The following is a 20,285-nucleotide window of genomic DNA, read 5'->3' as shown; positions in this document are numbered from 1 at the left end:
GTCCTGGGACAGATCCCAGAGCCTAAAGGTTCAAGTTCAAACTCCCTAGCATGGCATTGATGTTAGGCCTCAGTGTACTCCCCTGGGCCCCGCCCCCCTGACTCCTGTCCTTTCTCCAGGGCCAAGTGCATCCAGCACGGTCACATTGCTGGGCTTTGATCCATGCTGTTCTCTCCTCCCTGCTGCAAACTCTCTTGGAGGTGGAGGCAAATATTATTTCAGCTGTAAGGCTGCACTCCTCCCCACAACCTCAGCAGAACCCCCACCCCAACCAGTCACTGCTGGCCGTGCCTGTGGATTTCTGCTCGCCGTGTGTTCCAGCCCCTTTGATGGGTGACAGCTGGGAGCTGGGATAGCCGTCTCCCTTCTCTCCAGGAGGAGGATGTCCTCACTGGATCCTGCCTTCCCTGAGCTCTGTCTCATTCCACACAATACAGTGAACAATTCCTCTCATAGGTCTCCATGCAGCGGGCATTCTGCAGAGAAGGTTCTCTGTCAACAGGTGGGAGGTGATTTATCCAGCGCTGTTGTAGATCTATTCAACTATTTTTTGAACTGGCCCCACCTTCCTCTCCCCAAAAAAGCTAAAATGAGGTCTTTGATGGTTCTTCGAAATGTTAGTTACCATATAACCCAGCAACTCCACTTCCAGGTATAGAGCCAAGGGAATTGAAAACATATGTCCACACAAAAATCGATAACATAAATGTTCACAGCAGCATTATTCACAATAGCCAAAAAAGTGGAAACAACCCAAATGTCCATCAACTAATGAATGGAGAAGTAAAATGTGTTCTATCCACTCAATGGAATATTATTTGGCTATAAGTAGGAATAAAGTACTGACATATTACAATATGGATAAACCTTGAAAACATTGTGCTAAGTTAAAGATACCAGACACAAAAGACCATAGATCAAATGATTTCATTTATAGGAAATGTCCAGAATAGTCAAATCTATTTGACTCTACTCTTTCAATAGAAGATCTATCAAAAGATTAGAGTTTGGGGGCGCCTGGGTGTCTCAGTCGGTTAAGCGTCTGCCTTCGGCTCAGGTCATGATCCCAGGGTCCTGGGATCGAGCCCCACATCGGGCTCCCTGCTCAGTGGGAAGCCTGCTTCTCCCTCTCCCTCTGCCTGCCGCTCCCCCTGCTTGTGCTCTCGCTCTCACTCTCTGGCAAATAAGTAAATAAATAACATCTTTAAAAAAAAAAAGATTAGAGTTTGCCAGGGACTGGTGGGTGAGGAGAAACAGAGTGACTGCTGATGGGTACGGGCTTCTGTTTACCGAGAGGCAAAGGTTCTGGAGTGGCCTGGGGCGGTGAGCGCACACCACTGACTTGCACGTTTTAAGTGGATGAATGGTACATGTGAGTGATTGAAAGAGAGGTTGAAAAGCACTGTCCTTGGTGCCCCGTCCAAGGATAGTCTAGTTCTTGGAGGGCCGTATATTGTGTGTCACTTCTGCTCCAGGCGCAAGAAAAAATCGCTTTCGAAAGGTCTTCTGGCTCTAGGCTTCCGTTCTCCCTTTTCTTCCCCCTCGGGTGGGTCGGGGTGCGGCGGGTTGTCAGAGCCCGCAGAGGGTGGGCGAGGAGCCGCTCCCGCGGGTGCCGGAGGCAGGAGGCCAGCGAGGCCCGCCTGCAGGTGCGCACGCGCGCCCAGGACCCTCCGGGACCCAGGCTGCGTAGACGCGCCTGCCCAGTCCCCAGGGGCTGCGGTCTGGGAAAAGGGTGACAGCCGACACTAACGGAGCTGTTCCGCGTCAGTGCACGCAACCGCCCCAAGAGACCCGGAAACCAACCTTAACCTTACTGGGGGGGGGGGGGGGGAGCCGGGAGAGGGTTTTTCACCGGGCGCCTGTAGCGGCCAGCCGCCGCTCGGCCATCGGGCACCTGGCACCTGGATCCGGTCCCTCCCGGGTCCCTGCCAGCCCCAGGCCGCAGGGAGTGGGGAGGTCGGCGGGGGGAGCTGCGGGCGCCGCCTGGGGCCGAGGGGGCTAGTGGGTATGTGCGATGCCCTCCAGGGGCCGCCCGAGATTGGGGTGGGGGGAGCGCGAATATGGGGTGCCGAGTCAGCGGAATCGGTCCGGACCCCGAGAAGGACCTGGCTCCGAATCAAAGGGACAGCAGGGGGCGGGAGGTTTGGAAAACAGCAATATTTGTCTTAGGGGAGAAAAGCAAACACAAGTGTCCTCGCAGTAGGGATTCGGGGGTTCGCGGGAGAAAGCAGAAACCCGGCGGCCAAGAGCAAGCGTGGGAGGCGAGGGCGCGCCGGGGACACGCGGGCCCCCTGCCCAGCCGGGTGGGCGCCGTGGGCAGGGCCGGGCAGGGAAGAAAGAAGCGGAGGGGTGCTGACGGATGGTGGCGGCGTAGACGCTGCGAGCAACACCGTCTGCTTGCAGTTCATCTACTCGAATGGAAACCGCGTCCCACGCGCCTCATGGTGTCCTGGTTTTGCCTCTAAAATGCATGCCAGCTGGAGGAATCTCAGAGACAAGAAAAGGGGGGCTTCTCACCCCTTTGGGTTGGGAGGTTGGGAGGAGAGCCCCTGCCCAGTCTGGAGCCATTCGCCAGGGAGGTGACTCTGGGGCCTTGACTTTGAAGCTAGCTCAGACCACCTTGTCACAAGTTGCTACCTCTGCCGCCCTCCAGCCGAAGGGCAGGGGTGGCCGCTGCGAGCAAGAGTCCCAGCGTTGAGCAAGAGGGTGGCTGTCCATCCGGGCCTTCTTTCTTACAACCGTTCCTGTTATTACCAACATAATTCATGTCATTTAACAGTATATCAAATACATTATGATAGTGTAGTGGCCCTCCCGGGATGTCCACCCCCTAATTCTAGAGACTGTAAATATGCTCCATGGCATACATGGCCCCACACAAAGTGGGGGACTTTGCAGGTGTGATTAGGTTGAGGCCCTGAAGTTGGGAGATTATCCTGGATTACCAGGGTGGGCCCAGTGTAATCACAGGGAAATGGGGGCAGGAGGAGCAGGGTCAAAAGAAGGAGATGTAACCACAGAAACAGAGGTTCCAGCGATGCAATTGCTAGCTTTGGAGATGGAGGAAGGGCTGCGAGTCGCTGAATGCTGGCAGCTTCTAGAAGGTGGAAGAGATCAAGGAAAGAGCTTTTGCCCTGAGCCCCCAGGAAGAACTCAGTCCTGTAAACACCCTGATTCCAGGACAGGGTAGTGAAGCCCATCTCAGACTTCTGACCCCTGTGAGTGTAAGATAATAAATTGGTGCTGTTTTAAGCTACTAAGTTTGTGATAATTTGTTACAGCAGGAACAGGAAAGTAATACACGAATACGTACATTTTATTTCTATTTTTATTTATCTTTTTACAAATACGTACATTTTATTTTATTTTTTATTATTTTTTAAAGATTTTATTTATTTATTTGAGAGAGAGAGAATGAGAGACAGAGAGCATGAGAGGGAGGAGGGTCAGAGGGAGAAGCAGACTCCCCGCCGAGCAGGGAGCCCGAAGCGGGACTCGATCCCGGGACTCCAGGATCATGACCTGAGCCAAAGGCAGTCGCTTAACCAACTGAGCCACCCAGGCGCCCCACGAATACGTACATTTTAAAAAAGAAATCAGTTGTGATTCACCACCCAGAATAAAATCATAATTTTTAATATCTATAATTTAGCAGTCAACTGAGAACAAGAACTGTTATGTGAAGGCACTTGCGAAGAGCGAAAGTGTCACGTAGCTAACGTGGCATGTCCGGGTGAAGACACCTCAGGAATTCTACCAGCCAAGAGGGTCTTTGATCTGGCTTTCTCAATATCATTCTCCACTAAAAGAAGCCAGAGCCCTTCGAATAAATAGCTAATTTCAGGGCTCAGATAGGAAAGATATAGATGAACCCAGATCGTATTATTCTGTGAGATGGTGAGGAAGTGCTCAAAGAATGATAGGAACTTATCCAGCAAACCCAAGAAAGTTAGCTCGGAGGAACTCCCTTTGGACAAATCTGGGATAATTTGACCAACAATAATGATAGTATTGAATTATGACTATCCTTATTTTGTTCTATCACAATCATAGTCTAAAGTAAAAATCCATGGGTGCCTACTGATACAATTATATAAATGAAAAAATAACTGGGGAGAAGAGAAAGCTCGTCCTATGGTAGAATATCAACTAATAAGTATCAAAGGAATAATGGAATTCTAAATACCATTTGCCACCAGACCCATAATTGTGTCAGAGAGAATCATCAGTGGATGATGATTTCAGCACTGCTCATGCCAAAAATTCATAACCTCAATTTGCGAGGGGCTAGCAAACAAATCAGACTGGAAGGTATTTCTACAAAATAACTGGCCTGTATCCTATAAAAATGCCAATGTCATGAACAACAAAGAAAGGTTAAGAAATTATTCCTTATTAGAAGGGACTAAAGAAGCATGATACCTAAATGCACTATGGATTCGGCATTGGATCCTGGACCAGGAAAAATGGTATTTTTTTTCCCTTTCCTTATAAAGGACATCAGTCCAGCCACAACGTGAATGAAACTTGAGGACCTTAACCTTATGCCAAATGAAATAATCCAATCAAAAGGACAAATATTGTGTGATTCCACTTTTGTGAAGTACTCAGAATCGTCAAATTCAGAGATAGAAGAGATGGTGGTTTTCAGGGGGGCTGAGGGAGTGGGAGATGGGGGTTACTGTTCAGTGAGTGCAGAGTTTCAGTTTAGGATGATATGACAGAAGATGTGCATACTAATAGTGTTCCCTATACACTGAATGTTTGTGTCCCACCCCCCAGCCCGATTCATATATTGAAACCTCATCCCCACTGTGATGGTGTTTGGAGGTGGACATTTGAGAGGTGATTAGGTCATGAGGGCAGAGCCTTTGTGAATGAGATTAGTATTCTTATAAAAGAGACCGCAGAGAGGTCCCTTGCCTTTTCCAGAAAACAGTATGGAGGTTCCTCAAGAAGTTAAAAATAGAACTACCCTATCATCCAGTAATCATACTATTGGGTATTTACCCAAGAAATAAAAAAACACTAATTCGAAGGGAACCCTTTGCACCCCTATGTTTACAGCAACATTATTTAAAATATTCAAGATATGGAAGCAGCCCACATGTCTATCAACTGATGAATGGCTAAAGATGTGGTATATATACACAATGGAATATTATTCAGCCATACAAAAGAATGAAATCTTGCCATTTGTAACCACATGGATGGAGCTAGAGAGTATAATAAATCAGAAAGAGGAAAATAAGTCAGAGACAAATACGGTATGATTTCACTCATATGTGAAATTTAAGAAACGAAACAAATGAGCAAAAGGGAAAAAAGAGAGAGAGAGAAGAAAACCAAGGAACAGACGCTTTGCTATGGGGAACAAACTGATGGCTACCAGAGGGGAGGGGCTTAGGGGGGTGGAGGAAACGGATGATGGGATGAAGGAGGGCACTTGTTGTGATGAGCACCGGCTGTTGTATGGAAGTGTTGAACCAGTCTATCATACACCTGAAACTAATATTACACTGTATGTTAACTAACTGGAATTAAAATAAAAACTTTAAGAAATTATAGAAAACATTTTAAAATTAAGGTTAAAATGGTAAATTTTATGTGATATATATTTTACCATAATAAAAAATAATTTGAAAAATCCTGCAACTTTCACAAACACATCAGTAGCTGATTGGCAGAATTTGCATAAGGTCTGTAGTTATATAATACTGGTATGCCAATGTTAATTTTCTCATTTTTTAGAAGATTTTATTTATTTAGAGAGAGAGCGTTGAGTGGAGGTTGCAGGGGGGCAGAGGAAGAGAGAGAATCCCAAGCAGACTCCACCCTGAGCGCAGAGCCGGACATGGGGCTCAATCTCATGACCCCGAGATCATGACCTGAGCTGAAATCAAGAGTTGGAGGCTTAACTGACTGAACCACCCAGGTGCCCCTTTCCTCATTTTGATAAATGTACTGTGGTTATGTAAGAAAGTGTCCTTTTAAAAAAATAGAAATGTATAGTGAAGTACTTAGGGGCAAAGAGGCACAATGTCAACAATATATTCTCGAACGGTTTAGAAAAATTAATGTACACAAATTATTCATATATGGATGATGTGGGAAACAAAGGCAGAAGAGAAATTATTAAATTTCCTTACTACCTACAGCCTACTGACAAGTCCTTGAAACAGGCAGAGTGACTTTCCTCTAGGGACTCAACTGGCTCGATGTTAATACTTTGCTAAGGGCCAATGGCAACCCTAGCCCAACCCCCAGGATCCTGTAAGTTTACTTTAACATATAAAAATTCCTTTAGAAATCTCCTTTATCTCTAAACCTCCAAGATATGTGTTGGCAATCATCCCCCAAGCATATGACCCACGGATACACATCTGAAGGGTCTCATGACTGAGGTTTTATTAGATGGTAATAAATGACATTTTCCCAACAACAGCTAGCCCCCCTCAAGGTCCTGGAAACTTTGCTTCCAAAATTCCTTAGAGACTTAATGCTGTCCCTAACCCCCCTCCCAACTTGAAAGTATATAATGGGCCACCTGTCATGACCCCAGTGCAGCTCTTTCTGCCACGGGTCCTGTCCCTGCGCTTTACTAAAATCACCTTTTTGCACCAAAGATGTCTCAAGAATTCTTTCTTGGCCATTGGCTTCGAACCCTAACATCTTTCCTACATCACGGAGAGAAAGAATGGTAAAGCAAATGTGCAAAATATTAACATTTGGGGAATGTGGGTGAAATGTACAGAAGAATCTGTACTATCATTGCAACTTTTCTGTAAAATTATTTCAAAATAAGCAGTTTAAAAAATTAGAAGAACTTGAACTAACTGGAAAGGAATGAAACTGGAGCAAACAGGATTCTAATGCCTACAGCTATCTTGGTCACCTGGGCTCTGTGACATCCTAATTCATGTGGCTCCGAAACCATGGATGCAAGTTCTCAGCCACACTGACCGATGGGGAAAAAGCAGGCCAGGAGTCCTTGGAATGGAGGCTAGGGCAGCCCCAGCCACTTGCAGAGATGAGCCAATGTGTGAAGAGGCTTGGTGAACTTGGATTCGGCTCAAATGGTTATCCAGCAGGAGCTTCAGTGGCGAAAGTGAGGGAGAGAAGCCAGGTTGAAGTTCAAAGCCCCAACAGTTTTATTGCTTCGAGTAGAGAGAATCCCACTCTTCAGCTACACACGCAGTGGGGAAATCCCACTGACTTAAGGATGAGTGAAACAAGTCAGACGCAAACGGTCCACCCTGTCTGATCCCATTCATCTGAAGTTCAAGAGCAGAACAAATTGATGGTGATGGAAGTCACATTCTTGTCCCTGGGGAGTGGGTACTGAATGGGAAGGGCACGAGGGACTTCTGTGTAGTCCTGGAAATACTCTATATCCTGTTCTGGGTGTTGGTTACAAGTTATCAAGATGTACACTTAAGCTTTGCCCACTTTCTACTGCATGTGTTAATCCTACATTTTAAAAAAGGTGTAGCCCCACCCCCGCCGCCCTGTTAACAAGGCATTCCGCGCAGATTCAATGGAGCTTCGATGCACCTTGTTTGTTATTTCGTTGCTAAGCAACACAGCCCGAGCTGCACGACCAAGTGACGCCAATGACTACGAGCCGATGTGGGGGATGCGCTAGGCAGGGATCCGAGAGTGACCGACAGGGACAGTCCCCTCTCTCAGCCCGCTTTTGCTCTGGAACGTGGGGTGGCGGGGGCGGGGCAGGGGTGAGGGGAGGGGGTGTTGAGCAGGGCAGACCGGCCCCTCTTGGGCTGCTTTGAGCGGCGGCTCTCCCCGCCTGCGAGTGCCTCTGTCGCTATGGCAACTGCCTCCCGGTACTGGGGCTAAAATGAGCCTCTGTGGGTGTCAGGCAGGGATGCGAGGTCTCACCTGCCATGGAATAGAGTAGCCCCATGAAGAAACTGAGGAGTCACTGCAAGAAAAGGCTGATGCTTAGGGTCATTCCTGTCAAGATGGGACAGATTGGAGGCTGGGGGACAGGTCAGAGAGAGTGGTGAAGGTTTGCTGAAGGGCAGGGGTGGGTGCGGCACGAAGAGAAAGACTTAAGGCCGGTGAAAGCCCAGATGATGTGGAAATACACCAAGCCCACCCAAACGAGGAGAGTAACGCTGTTCACTCCGCGCTTGCTATACACACGGAGTCAGCCACCCTCCCATTCCAAGGAGGGCAGAGGAGCCGGGACGCTTTCTAACGGGAAAGGGAAGACTCCGATATGCTCTCCGAAGAGGCAGCTGGCACGGGGACCTAGAGGCGGGCTAACCAGAAGCGGGGCATCCTGTGGGATCAGTTACAGATGCGGGTTTCGCTTCCTCTCCTTGCGCCTATGTTGGAAGTGGGACCAAAGACCTACGTTGGAAGTGTTAGAGAAGCTGACAGTTATTAAGTGCTGACCCTTCCAGGCCGATGGCCGCAGAGGTGGCAGCTTGGCTTCCTGGGCTGGTTTTGCAGATTGTGGGTTAGAGTTCTCTTGTCGTGTAGGGTCAGGCCATTGTCCGTTCATGTATTCAGTCTCTTGGTGAATACCCAGAAGTTAGAGAGGTCAGGAGAGGGGTCCCCGTGGTCTTATTCACAAGGGGGTGAGGCCCTGAGAGCCACAGCTGTGGGGGTCACCCCAGGAGACATGGGACATGGAGCATCCCAGGGAGGAAAGTAGTGGGTGAAGTTAAACCCCCATGTGAACTCGGCAGTGCGCGGAGCAGGGCCACCTCTGACGGGGACTCGGAGTCCCCTGAGGGCCCAGCATGTGCTTCCCGGAACAAGCCCTGGATCAGACACTAAGTGCGCCCCTTCCGAGGTGTCAGATCTGGGTAACTCACCGAAGCTGAATGTTCTCCTCTTCATGCCTATCTCATAGGAGTGTTGAGATATTGCACCCCAAGTTCACTGGACAGGGTCTGGCACTCAGCAAGGGCTCAGTCAATGTTAGATGTTATTTAGAGCTTCTGAATGATTGGTCAAAAATTTGAATTAAGACTATTGTGGGGATCAATATCCAAACTGTGGATGTAATTGTAAACTAAAGTGTCAGAAACCTGGACTCAGAGTGGGGCCTGAGAGTGGGTGGTGAGCGGATTGAAGCGGTGGAGACACGGCACTGTGGGCGCCAAGGGTATGCATTTGTCCAGCGGAGACCGTGTGCCCTTCCCAGGGTGGAGGAGGAAGAGCGGAGTGCACCAGTGGTGAGACGGCAGGTCCCCTAGAACTCTGTTTGGAGTGAGGCAGGAACCGTTCTCTGAAAGGCAGGCAGATCTGGGGGCTCCTGGCTGGCTCAGTCAGTAGAGCATGCGACTCTTGATCTCCCTATTGTGAGTTCAAGCCCCACATTGGGTGCAGAGCTTACTTAAAAGAGAGAGAGAGACAGAGACAAGGAGGAAGGAGAATTTCACAAACAAAAATAACACGTATGTCATACGCTTTAACGGTTTGTGCTCAAAAAGAAGATTTAGGGGCTCCTGGGTGGCTCAGTCGGTTAAGCGTCTGCCTTCAGCTCAGGTCATGATCCCGGGGTCCTGGGATCGAGCCACACATCGGGCTCCCTGCTCAGCGGGGAGTCTGCTTGTCCCTCTTTCTCTGCCCCGCCCATGCTCTTGCTCTCTTTCAAATAAATAAATAAAATCTTAAAAAAAAAAAAAGATTTAAACCTAAGAAATTGAGAAATTCCAGTTAGACTTCAGAATTACATACATCCAAGCAGTCAGAACGGCAGGCATGACATGGGTTCCCCAAGTGAGGTTATGATTCTTTCCCGGTAAACCTAGAAAGTGTTTCTGAATTCAATGGTAACTTCTTCAGGGACTGGGTGTAAGTCTTTGATCTGCCTGACCTGCTTATCTCCAGGGTCTAACAAAGCAGATTGCACAGGAAAACCACTCCGTAAATGTTTGATGGTAACGGAGACACACGAGACGACAGAAGAAATTCAGCTTGGGAGCTCAATGTTTTCCATAAATGCAGGAGGGAGAGGTGTTAGACAATCCCTAAGGATTCCTCTGAGTTCCCTAGGGCGAAGATCAAATCTCTAAGGGAGAGCCTCAGTTTAGGGCAACAGCACAATTTCAGGGTAGAAGCCAATCAGATCGAAATGTATGTTCCAAGGGACACCCCAGAGAGAGACACCCCTGGGGCCCACGGACCGGCCCCTGAATGCTGAGTGGAGTGGGGTGTGGCAGAGGGGCTGGAAACTGGACACAGGCTGCAACCAGCAGGTCAATGCTGAAGTTGACCCTGGTGCTGGAGCACAAATATTCCCTAGCCCCCGGATTGGTTTCCTGTGGCTGCCACAACAAATTACTACACACGAATAGCTTAAAACAACAGTTATTACTTCACATCACAGTTCTGGGGGCCAAAAGTCTGAAATGGAAGTGTTGGGAGGGTCACGTTTCCTACAGAGGCTCTGAGGAGAATCCAATCCTCGCCTTTCCCAGTTTCTGGGGGCTCCAGATGTCCCTAGCTCTGGCCGCACCACTCCAAGCTCTGTCTCTGTCTTCCCGTGGCCTTCTCCTCTCTGCGTCTCAAATCTCCCTCTAACACCACGCTTTCTTTTTTTCCTCTTCTTTTTTAAGATTCCATTCATTTATTTGAGAGAGAGAGAGAGAGAGAGCATGAACAGGGGGAGGGGCAGAGGGAGAAGCAGACTCCCCGCTGAGCGGAGAGCCTGACGCGGAGCTCCATGCCCGGACTTAACTTACTGAGACACCCAGGCGCCCCTCTCTGCCCCACTCTTATAAGGACACCTGTCATTGCCTTTTTGGTCCACCTGGATGATGCAGGATGATCTTCTCATTTCAAGAGCCTTGACTTAATCACACCTGCAAAGACTGTTTTTCCAAATAAGGCAACATTCACAGGTTCCAGGGATCAGGGCATGGACATATCTTTTGGGGGGCTGCCATTTTAGCTTATCCCACATCCCAAAGGGAAGAACATGAAGAAGTTCATAGCTCACTCCTGAAAATGCTTGCTGACTGCCACAGAGCTCCCATGACGCTCTGGAACTGACTTGTGAGCTGACACTGGGCAACCCAGCATCCAGAGATGGGATAGGATTTATTACCAGGCTGGGGTGAGCTGTCTTAGTCTGGGAAATCCAACACAGTTTCAAGGAATTCCTGGGCTATAGGATCCTCTGGACGTGGAAGATTCCATGGCCAATTTAGGTGCTTTTCTACTCTCAAGGGTGGACCTCTTGGTTCATTTATCCTTGGGGTCCCATGGGCCTATCTGGTTCAACATTTTGCAGAGTGCATGCTTGGACATTCCAGCTGCATGAGATGGCCTTTTAGGGAAGGGTTCAGTGGCCAAGGACATGTGGATACCACTGGTGACATTCCCTTTTTGCAATCCTTAACACATTTTAATAGACTAAAGGCATCCAGAAATCCTGTAGTAGAGAAGCCTAGTATTTCCCAACTTGCTTGCAACCCTTGACAACTCATCCCTTGTTCTGGAAGGGAGACCTAGTAAAGAGGAAAATGTACGGGTATGTGTTTGGCCTGTGTGTCCTTTGGGTTGGCAGGATGAGCAAATGCCAGATTATTCCTCGTTTCTGACCCTCTTTGCCATTCCAGGGCTGGTGCCATCTGCTGACTCTAATGGACTCTGGTCCCAATTAGGCACCTGCTCACCCACTGACCTTTTACTTCATCCCAGGCTTCCACCGGGTTTGCCCAGGACTTATTGATCTTGCTTTGATGTTGCAGCAGAGAATGCACCGTCCTTGATTGTGCTGAGTCTTTATGGTCCTTCCCACATTCTGCCCTTTCACCATAGTTGGGGACCTTGCCTTGTTTGTGGGTGAACTTTTGCATACATGGCATTAACAGGCTTCTTTTATCTGGCTTCATTGAGTAGTAAGGTTGGAAATGTGGCAATTCAATCTGAATTTGTATGTGGGTCAGAAGGGGTGAAGGGGTTCCTAACTTCTCTCATTCGTTGGTCTCTCCAGGAAGAACTCAAGGCCTGGCCTACATCACATGGATAAGCACTCAGGGCCCAGTCTCTCAGGAAGACCAGCAGGAGTCAACTGTGGTCTTTTGTTTCCTTCCTTCCTTCCTCCCTTCCTTCCTTCCTTCCTCCCTCCCTCCCTCCCTCCCTCCCTCCCTCCCTTCCTTCCTTCCTTCCCTCCTTCCTTCCTTCCTTCCTTCCTTTCTCTCTTTAGATTTTATTTATTTGAGAGAGAGAAAGAACATGAGAGAGAGAGAGATCATGTGCAGGGGGGAGGGGTAGAGTGAAAAGCAGACTCCCTGCTGAGCAGGGAGCCTAATGCAGGGCTCAATCCCAGGACCCTGGGATCATGACCTTGAGCCAAAAGCAGATGCTTAACCAACTGAGCCACCCAGGCGCCCTTTCCTTTTTTCTTTCTTTCTTTCTTCCCCTTTCTTTCTTTCTTTCTTTCTTTCTTTCTTTCTTTCTTTCTTTCCTTCCTTCCTTCCTTCCTTCCTTCCTTCCTTCCTTCCTTCCTTCCTCCTTCCTTCCTTCCTTCCTTCCTTCCTTCCTTCCTTCCTTCCTTCCTTCCTTTCCTTCCTTCCTTCCTTCCTTCCTTCCTTCCTTCCTTCCTTCCTTTCCTTCCTTCTTTCTTTCTTTCTTGCAACAATTAGGAGATTGACACAAATTAGAACAAGGTTTTATTTCACTGGAAATATTAAGAAAGAATTTCGTAATAAAGAGCTTAGAAGATCTTGTAAAATACACTTGTTATTATGAATATCGGTAAGAATGTTTTTAATGATAAAATGCAATTTCAAATATAAGAATAACTTTAAAACCTAGCTATCCTCCTTAATGAGGACTATATGAATAAAAGGATATGAAGGAATGTGGCTTTCAAGTATTACTCAACAGATTATTAATAAATGGTGAGACTCGGTAGCCATCACCTTAACTAAGTGATCAGACTCAGTCACATTATTAGTGGCTCCACCTGAGTTTCTGGCCTTCCCGTGTGCTGCCATAAGAAAGATATGACACCACCTACGAGATATTCTTTCTAAAGCAATGTTTAACCCGAATCAAATCAAGCCTCTAGGCTAACTTTCAGTTTACAGGAAACAGAGGGGCTAAAGGAACAAGTTAAATAACAACAGGAAGAAGCAATCAGATAAATCTACAATGAAAGATATTATATAAACAACTGTCCTGTGATCTGCCAACAGGCATGTCATCAGAAAAACAAAAGGTACAGGGACTGTTTTATTTTCATTTTTTCTCATTTTATTATTTTTTGAGAGAGAGAGAGAGAGAGCACGAGCATGGCGGGGGGGTGGGGCAGAGGGAGAGGGAGAATCTCAAGCAGGTTCCATGTCCAGCATGGAGCTCGATGTTGGGCTTGATCCCACAATCCCGGGATTATGATCTGAGCTGTAATCAAGAGTTGGACGCCTAACAACTGTTTTAGAATAAGGGTGGTGCCACTTAAATCAGTGGCAATGAATGAGGCTAGATTGACTGGATGCTTGTGTAACAATTTTTTTTTTCAGGGGCACCTGGGTGGCTCAGTCCGTTAAGGGTCACTCAGCGTGTAGCTCCCTGCTCAGCGGCGGGAAGCCTGCTTCTCCCTCTCCTTCTGCCCCTCCCCCACACTCATGCGCTCTCTCTCTCTCTCTCTCTCTCTCTGTATCTCTCAATATACTAAATACAATCTTTAAAAAAAATAAAAACAAAGCAAATTTTTTTTAAAAACAACAAAACTGTAAAAGGCATTCTTGGGACAATTACAGGAACTTTAGATTCTAGATATTATTATGGGGTGCTAATGGTTTTAAAGATTATTCTAACTCTAGGAGATACACCCTAACGTGTTTAGGGGCAAGGTGTTCAGACACATACTTCCAAATGACATGGAAAAGAAAAACTATAGTTAAAATACATATGGCTAAATGTTAATAATTGTTGAATCTAGGTTGGGGACATATAGTTCATTGTACTATTTCTTCACCTTGTCGGTATGTTTGAAAATTTTCATAATAAACTTTTGGAGAAAAAAGGAATTGTGATCTTGAAGGCCTTTATCTCAGCAACATTTCGGCTTAAATCGTAAAGGATTTTTATGGGATTTTCATAACCAAATAGGTCAGTAACGTGAAACTCTTGGTACTCTATTTGATGATTTGATTTGACTCAATGTACATCCTTGTTGAGAATATCTGCATGAAGTATTGAAATTGAATTTATTACAACCAAGAAATGCAGATATAAAAGAACAGACTCACTAAAGGTAATGTATCATTGTTGTTCAGTGTCAGCTATGATATGAATTTGTCTCTTCCTAAGAAAGGCCTTCATACACATGTTCTTATTCCAGTATCAGAAAGTATCTCCTGAAAAAGTATACTTAATTTATTCAGCCAGTATTTACTGACATGCTACTACAGGGATACATCGGTGAATGAAAGGTGGCCGCTTCCAGGGAAGGGCCATAGGCTCCAGACCTCCGTACGCACAAGGACGGGAGCAGCCTCATTCACGCTAAAGTGCAGAGTTCTCTCAAGCATTGGCTTGTATACTCCCGCAAAAATTATGTATACCTTTATTTCTGGATCAATAAAAATGTTCAGTTTGTGTTTAAATGGTGGCAAAAGATGTCGTTCTGTTATAAAATTATCATTTTAAAATAAAATTGTTTCATCACCATTTAAAAAATATCGTAAGTGTAATTTCTTTATAATCTGTGTCTAGGAATTTCCATATCTGAAGTCTTTGTGGGATGGTTTAGCCTGTTATGTGAGTTCTTGCTCAAGGCATCTTGGGACACATATATACACATGCATAAATATACACACACATGTATATTTGGTTATGTTTATTGTGTGTAGCTCATTGTCCTTGTAAACTTAGTTGGGGAGGTTCTTTGAGGGTTGGTGTTATGGACTGAACTGTGTCCCCCAAAAATTCATTTTTTTTTTTTTTTAAGATTTTATTTATTTATTTGAGAGAGAGAATGAGAGACAGCATGAGAGGGAGGAGGGTCAGAGGGAGAAGCAGACTCCCTGCCGAGCAGGGAGCCCGATGCGGGGCTCGATCCAGGGACTCCAGGATCATGACCTGAGCCGAAGGCAGTCGCTTAACCAACTGAGCCACCCAGGCGCCCCCAAAAATTCATTTTTGAAGCTCTTGCTCCTAAGTGACTGTATTAACAGATAGAGCCTCTAAAGAGGTAATTAAGATTAAATGAGGTCATGTGGGTAGGGCCCTAATCCAGTAGGAGAGCAGTCCTTGTAGGAGGAAGAAGAGACACCAGGGACGTGCACACACACAAAAAAGACCACGTGAGGATGGGCAGCAGGAAGGCGACCATCTGCAAGCCAAGGGGAGAGGCCTCGGGAGAAACCAGCCTTAAAGGTGTCTTGACCTTGTACTCCCAGCCTCTAGGACCGTGACAAAATAAATTCCTGTTGTTTAAGCTACCCAGTCTGTGGTATTCTTTTACGGCAGCCCCGGCAGACCAAGACAGCTAGGAAACAGTGCATTCCTCTAGACGGAATCCGCATTTGCTTCTACCGGGTGCTTGGGGCTCCCAGTGGTCCAAGATCATTTTGAACTGAATTCACTGTCAGAGATTATTTGGTCACTGGGGTGATAGGAGTTTGGGGTGCAATCCATGCTAGGGCTGATTCGTGGGTATCATCAGCAGACAACTTTTCCTAGATGTCTTGGAGAGGGGTCAGATTTATTTTTGGCTCACCATTCCCCGGAGATAGCAGCCCTATGGGCCTTGGGGAGAATCCCGGTAGAAGGTCCCTTAACACAGTCTTGTGTTGGGCAGGTTCTGGGCTTCCATAATTATTTTTCTTGCTTCTGGAAGCTGTCAAAACACAAGCTCAAGTTTGCCTGGCTCAGCGGAGCAAAGCAACTTCCAGGTTCCATTTACCTCTTGTCCTTAAATTTTGGCCCAGTAATTTCCTTACCATTTTTCCCAACGTGTAAGAATATGCTTTTTATATTTCACCTAGCATTTTCAACTGTTGGCTTAAATAACCTAGCCTGCTATATTCTTGGAAAAGGAAATGAACATTATCAGTTTTTCTCAATCCTGTAACTGAGAAGTTCTTTTAACCAGGAGTTTGTGCACTGGAACTACCCCCTGAAATTATATGCGACATTTTGTGCTTATGGAATTTTTCTGAAAAAAAAAAAAAAATCATAGATTTTATCTGATTGTCAAAGGTGTTTATGACTGATCCCCCAAATTTGAGAACTACTGCTTTGGGAGTTCCATCAGCACCTACAAATTTTACCTTTAAAAAAGTATTTCAGAAAAATTTCCCACAGAAAAATTGCAAGTACAATACAAAAAACTCTCATACTACCTTCACTCAGATTCACCAACTTTTAACTTCCTCCCTCTCTCATTCACACACGTGCACACGCGTGCACACCCCCTCCCACAGAGTCTTTTTCTGAACCATTTGACTATAAGTTTCAAGCCTAATCCTACATCAAACCTAAACACTCTAGTACGTATTTAACTAAACAAGGATCTCTGAAGAAGTCAGGAAATCAATATTGATACAACATTAACATACATTAACATTCAAAGACCCTATTCAAATTTCAATTTTGCCAATTGTCCCAATATGGAAATGTATATATATATATATATATCTCAGTATGTATTTTAATATATATACAGTCCCAGTATATGTAATATTTAATATGTATTATATATAATACATGGACACACACGTATATAAATTTCTTTATCTGCTCTTATTTATTTTTTTTAAAGATTTTATTTATTTATTTGACAGAGACACAGCAAGAGAGGGAACACAAGCAGGGGGAGTGGGAGAGGGAGAAGCAGGCTTCCTGCTGAGCAGGGAGCCCGATGCGGGGCTCTATCCCAGGACCCCGGGATCATGACCTGAGCCGAAGGCAGACGCTTAACGACTGAGCCACCCAGGCGCCCCTATCTGCTCTTATTTTTTAAAGTGAGTTCATAATGATAGCTATGTTTCCAATCCAACACCTCAGGGTTCTTTCTAACCTTTCCCTTTCCACATTAGTATTTTCTCCAATGTGGGAAATCTGACCATCGTTATTCTCAATATCTTTACTTATTTGCTCAACACAATCAGTTGTCCAACCTGCATGCCTCTTCCTTTGGTCCCCATGTTTTTGCCTACATCGCTGTTGTGGAAGGCAAGGAAAATAGAAAAGAAAGATGGAGGGGTAGGGAAGATGGAATGGAAAGGGAAGACAGGAAGGAAGGGACAATGAAAAGGGAAGAGAAAATAGGAAGATTTTAATATTTAGATAATGCCATAAATTGCCTTCAATAATTTATTTTTTTAAAGATTTTATTTATTTATTTGACAGACACAGCGAGAGAGGGAACACAAGCAGGGGGAGTGGGAGAGGGAGAAGCAAACTTCCCGCGGAGCAGGGAGCCTGATAAGGGGCTGGATCCCAGGACCCTGCGATCACAACCTGAGCTGAAGGCCAATGCTTAACGCCTGAGCCACCCAGGCGCCCCAATAATTTGTTAATGTTAACAATTTTAAGCTTAGAGTGAGGCATTTTGCCTAATTGCCATATCTATGCTTGTTCAGCAGCAATTCTGTGCAACTGTTGCAAAGTCATGGGTTTCTATATAAACATGGGCTCACAGTAAAAAGTTGAGTTTAATGTCAGTGTAGAGGGTGGCTGCTAATGACAAACTGGTGAGGTTCAAAATGTGGGAGGCCTGCAGCTGGATAGACCTGTGCTTTAATTCTGGTTCCTCTTCTATGTATGTGGCCAAGAGCTAGTTACTTATCAACTGTGAGTCTCAGATTCCTCATCTGTAAAATGGGTGTAATATTTACTACACAGAATGGCTATTGATGTTCATCGGACATAATAAGGAGTTTGGTTAATTATTGTTATTGTTACAGTTTGTGCCCAAAATATTATACTCTGTTTTCCTACATGTCTCCTCTTGCTCATTTTATTGCTATATGGAAACCCAGCATTACTAGACTAGAATATCCTCATGACACAGTAGACACCCACACACAAATGAGGCTGGAACCATGTGTATGCTATACCTTTAAGTGTTTCTTTTGATCAAAATAACATTTGTTCCAGATTGAAATTCTGTACCCATTTTAACATTGGTTTCTTCGGATAAAGGGTGGCAAATGAAAATATTGTTATATAATGTTGGTGTTCTCATTTGAAAACAGTAATTCTAATATAATGCACATCTATTATTTTGTCCTCTCCTTTCTCAGGGGAAATGTTCCTCTCTCCACCTCAATAATGTAGTTCAGTGGCAGAGTCCGTGATCTTAGCTCTTTAGCACAATCATTTGGTTCAGGGATGGGCACCTACCTGGACCAATACCTGTCCTTCCCTGGGAATTTTTAACTTGGCACTATAGATCATCACCCTCGGCCCATCTGAAGGTGAGGCAGAAGATAGAAACTTGAGAGCTACCAGTGGCCTTTTCTCCAGGCACGTGGAGGAAGCTGGCCCTACAGCAGGAAAACTCATATGCAGAGAGAAGCAGAATTTAAGGATGGAGGCAGAGAGAGGGACTCTGGTTCTAGGAGTCCCTCAGGCCCACTGGATCACGACCCCCATCACAATTTGTTCAGATCAACAGTACATTCCTCCAACATTGCCTACAAGTTTAGTTGGGTTCCTGTCATTGGCGACCAAGAAAAGTGTGACTGATTTATGTATCCTAAAAGGCTGTTTCGAGGACCAATGCTTGGCACACAGCAGGGACTCAATGAATATTGGCTTATTACTCTTATATTTAACTTCCAAAGGCTAAACGAGAAAACATTGAGGCAGTTCTCGATTCTACAAGTAATGTTTTTGAGCATCACTAAGTAAGACATTTAAAGACAGGAGTGAGCCCTCCACCTCACTACACACACACATTTCCCTCCAGTCCTACCCCAGCTCTGCTGTGCTGTTTACATACCTGCCCTGAAATATTACCAGTACTTTCTTAGCAAATCTCAGTCTGTCTCACAGAATCCCTCCCCCTGTCATACAACATGAGACTGGGGTTGGTGGTCCTAAACTGTGCCCCTGGTCCGAGCTCAGGGAGAAGTGCTCCACCACAGGCCTTACAGGGATGTGAACCCATGTTGGGGTTGGGTGGGAGGGATGGGGGTTGGGGAATGAGTCTCCTTCAAATTCAATTTCTTGGGAGATAGTATCAACATTTTTAAGTAAAAGCTTAAATGTGATCAATTCTCAAGCTCAGCCCTTGAAATCAGTGGGTCTCCATTATCGTGTCAGGAAGAATTTGCCTTCCTGCGTTGGGTAACATTGAGTGAAATCAGTCAAATCAGTGACATTAGTTTTCAAGGGCTGCTCTCTTTTTGGACTCTAAAGTTTCATTATTTTTATTCCAGATTTCATTCTGATTTAGGAGGCTTGGAGGAGGGGTCTTTCCAACTCCTTTAGTCACACAGATGGAAAAGAGACTGCTAGCATTCTCGGATCTTTCTGCAACTCATCTGCATATTGTTTAAAATATTTGGGGGCGGGGTTTAGATACATCTTTGGTTCTACTCAGGTGCTTCTAGGGTGGTGGTCTTTCTAAACCGTATTTTCTAAATCTTTATTTAAAGAAAAAGGCAAGCTTATGGTGAGGAAAGGTGGACTACTGACGGAGGCAGAGGTCAGCCTCTCCTAAGGCCGAAGCAGATCAGCTCTGGCCAGGTAGGCGATCATAATTCAGTGTATCAAGCCCCGCGCCTCTGAACCGATTTCTCTTAGAGGTGGAGGTTTCAACCCTCGGCCTAAGTGGTTTATTGAAGTCCTTCCAACCAAAGGCAGAAGCCTCCCTGGGAGGAATTTTGGCAACGTTAGTGTGCGTCTTCTTACATTGCAGAGATGTTTCAGTACTTCCTCGAAACGTGCACCAGAACTATCCGGGTGCCGAACAAAAATGCATATTCCTGGGCCCGCTCCAGACACGCAGCACTAGCGTGTCGCGGCGGGGAGGAGGGGGCGCAGGGCCCGTATTTTCACCCAGAGAATCCCTAAGCCTCCCAGGGACCGGCCTCTGCCGTGCACGGCGGCCGGGACCCTCGCCGCGGTCACCGCCTCGCCGCCAGGCGCCTGCTCACGCAGCTCTGACCCCCGCCTCTGCGCCTCCTTTGTCGCCACCCTCGGTGCCACCAGAGCTCGGCTCCCGCTTAGGTTTCCGCCCCGCCGCCCACAACAAGACCGAGGTAGCCCGGAGCCCGGAGGCTCGCTGCCCCGCCCGCGCTCAGCCCTCCGCGCCCGCGCGGCCGGCGGCGGCGGCGGCGGCG

This window comes from Mirounga angustirostris, unplaced genomic scaffold, assembly GCF_029215605.1.
Source record: "Mirounga angustirostris isolate CCGP_5_RB_7025 unplaced genomic scaffold, mMirAng1.0.hap1 SCAF_7, whole genome shotgun sequence".
Classification (NCBI taxonomy): Eukaryota; Metazoa; Chordata; class Mammalia; order Carnivora; family Phocidae; genus Mirounga; species Mirounga angustirostris.
Note: the sequence above shows the minus strand (reverse complement) of the source record.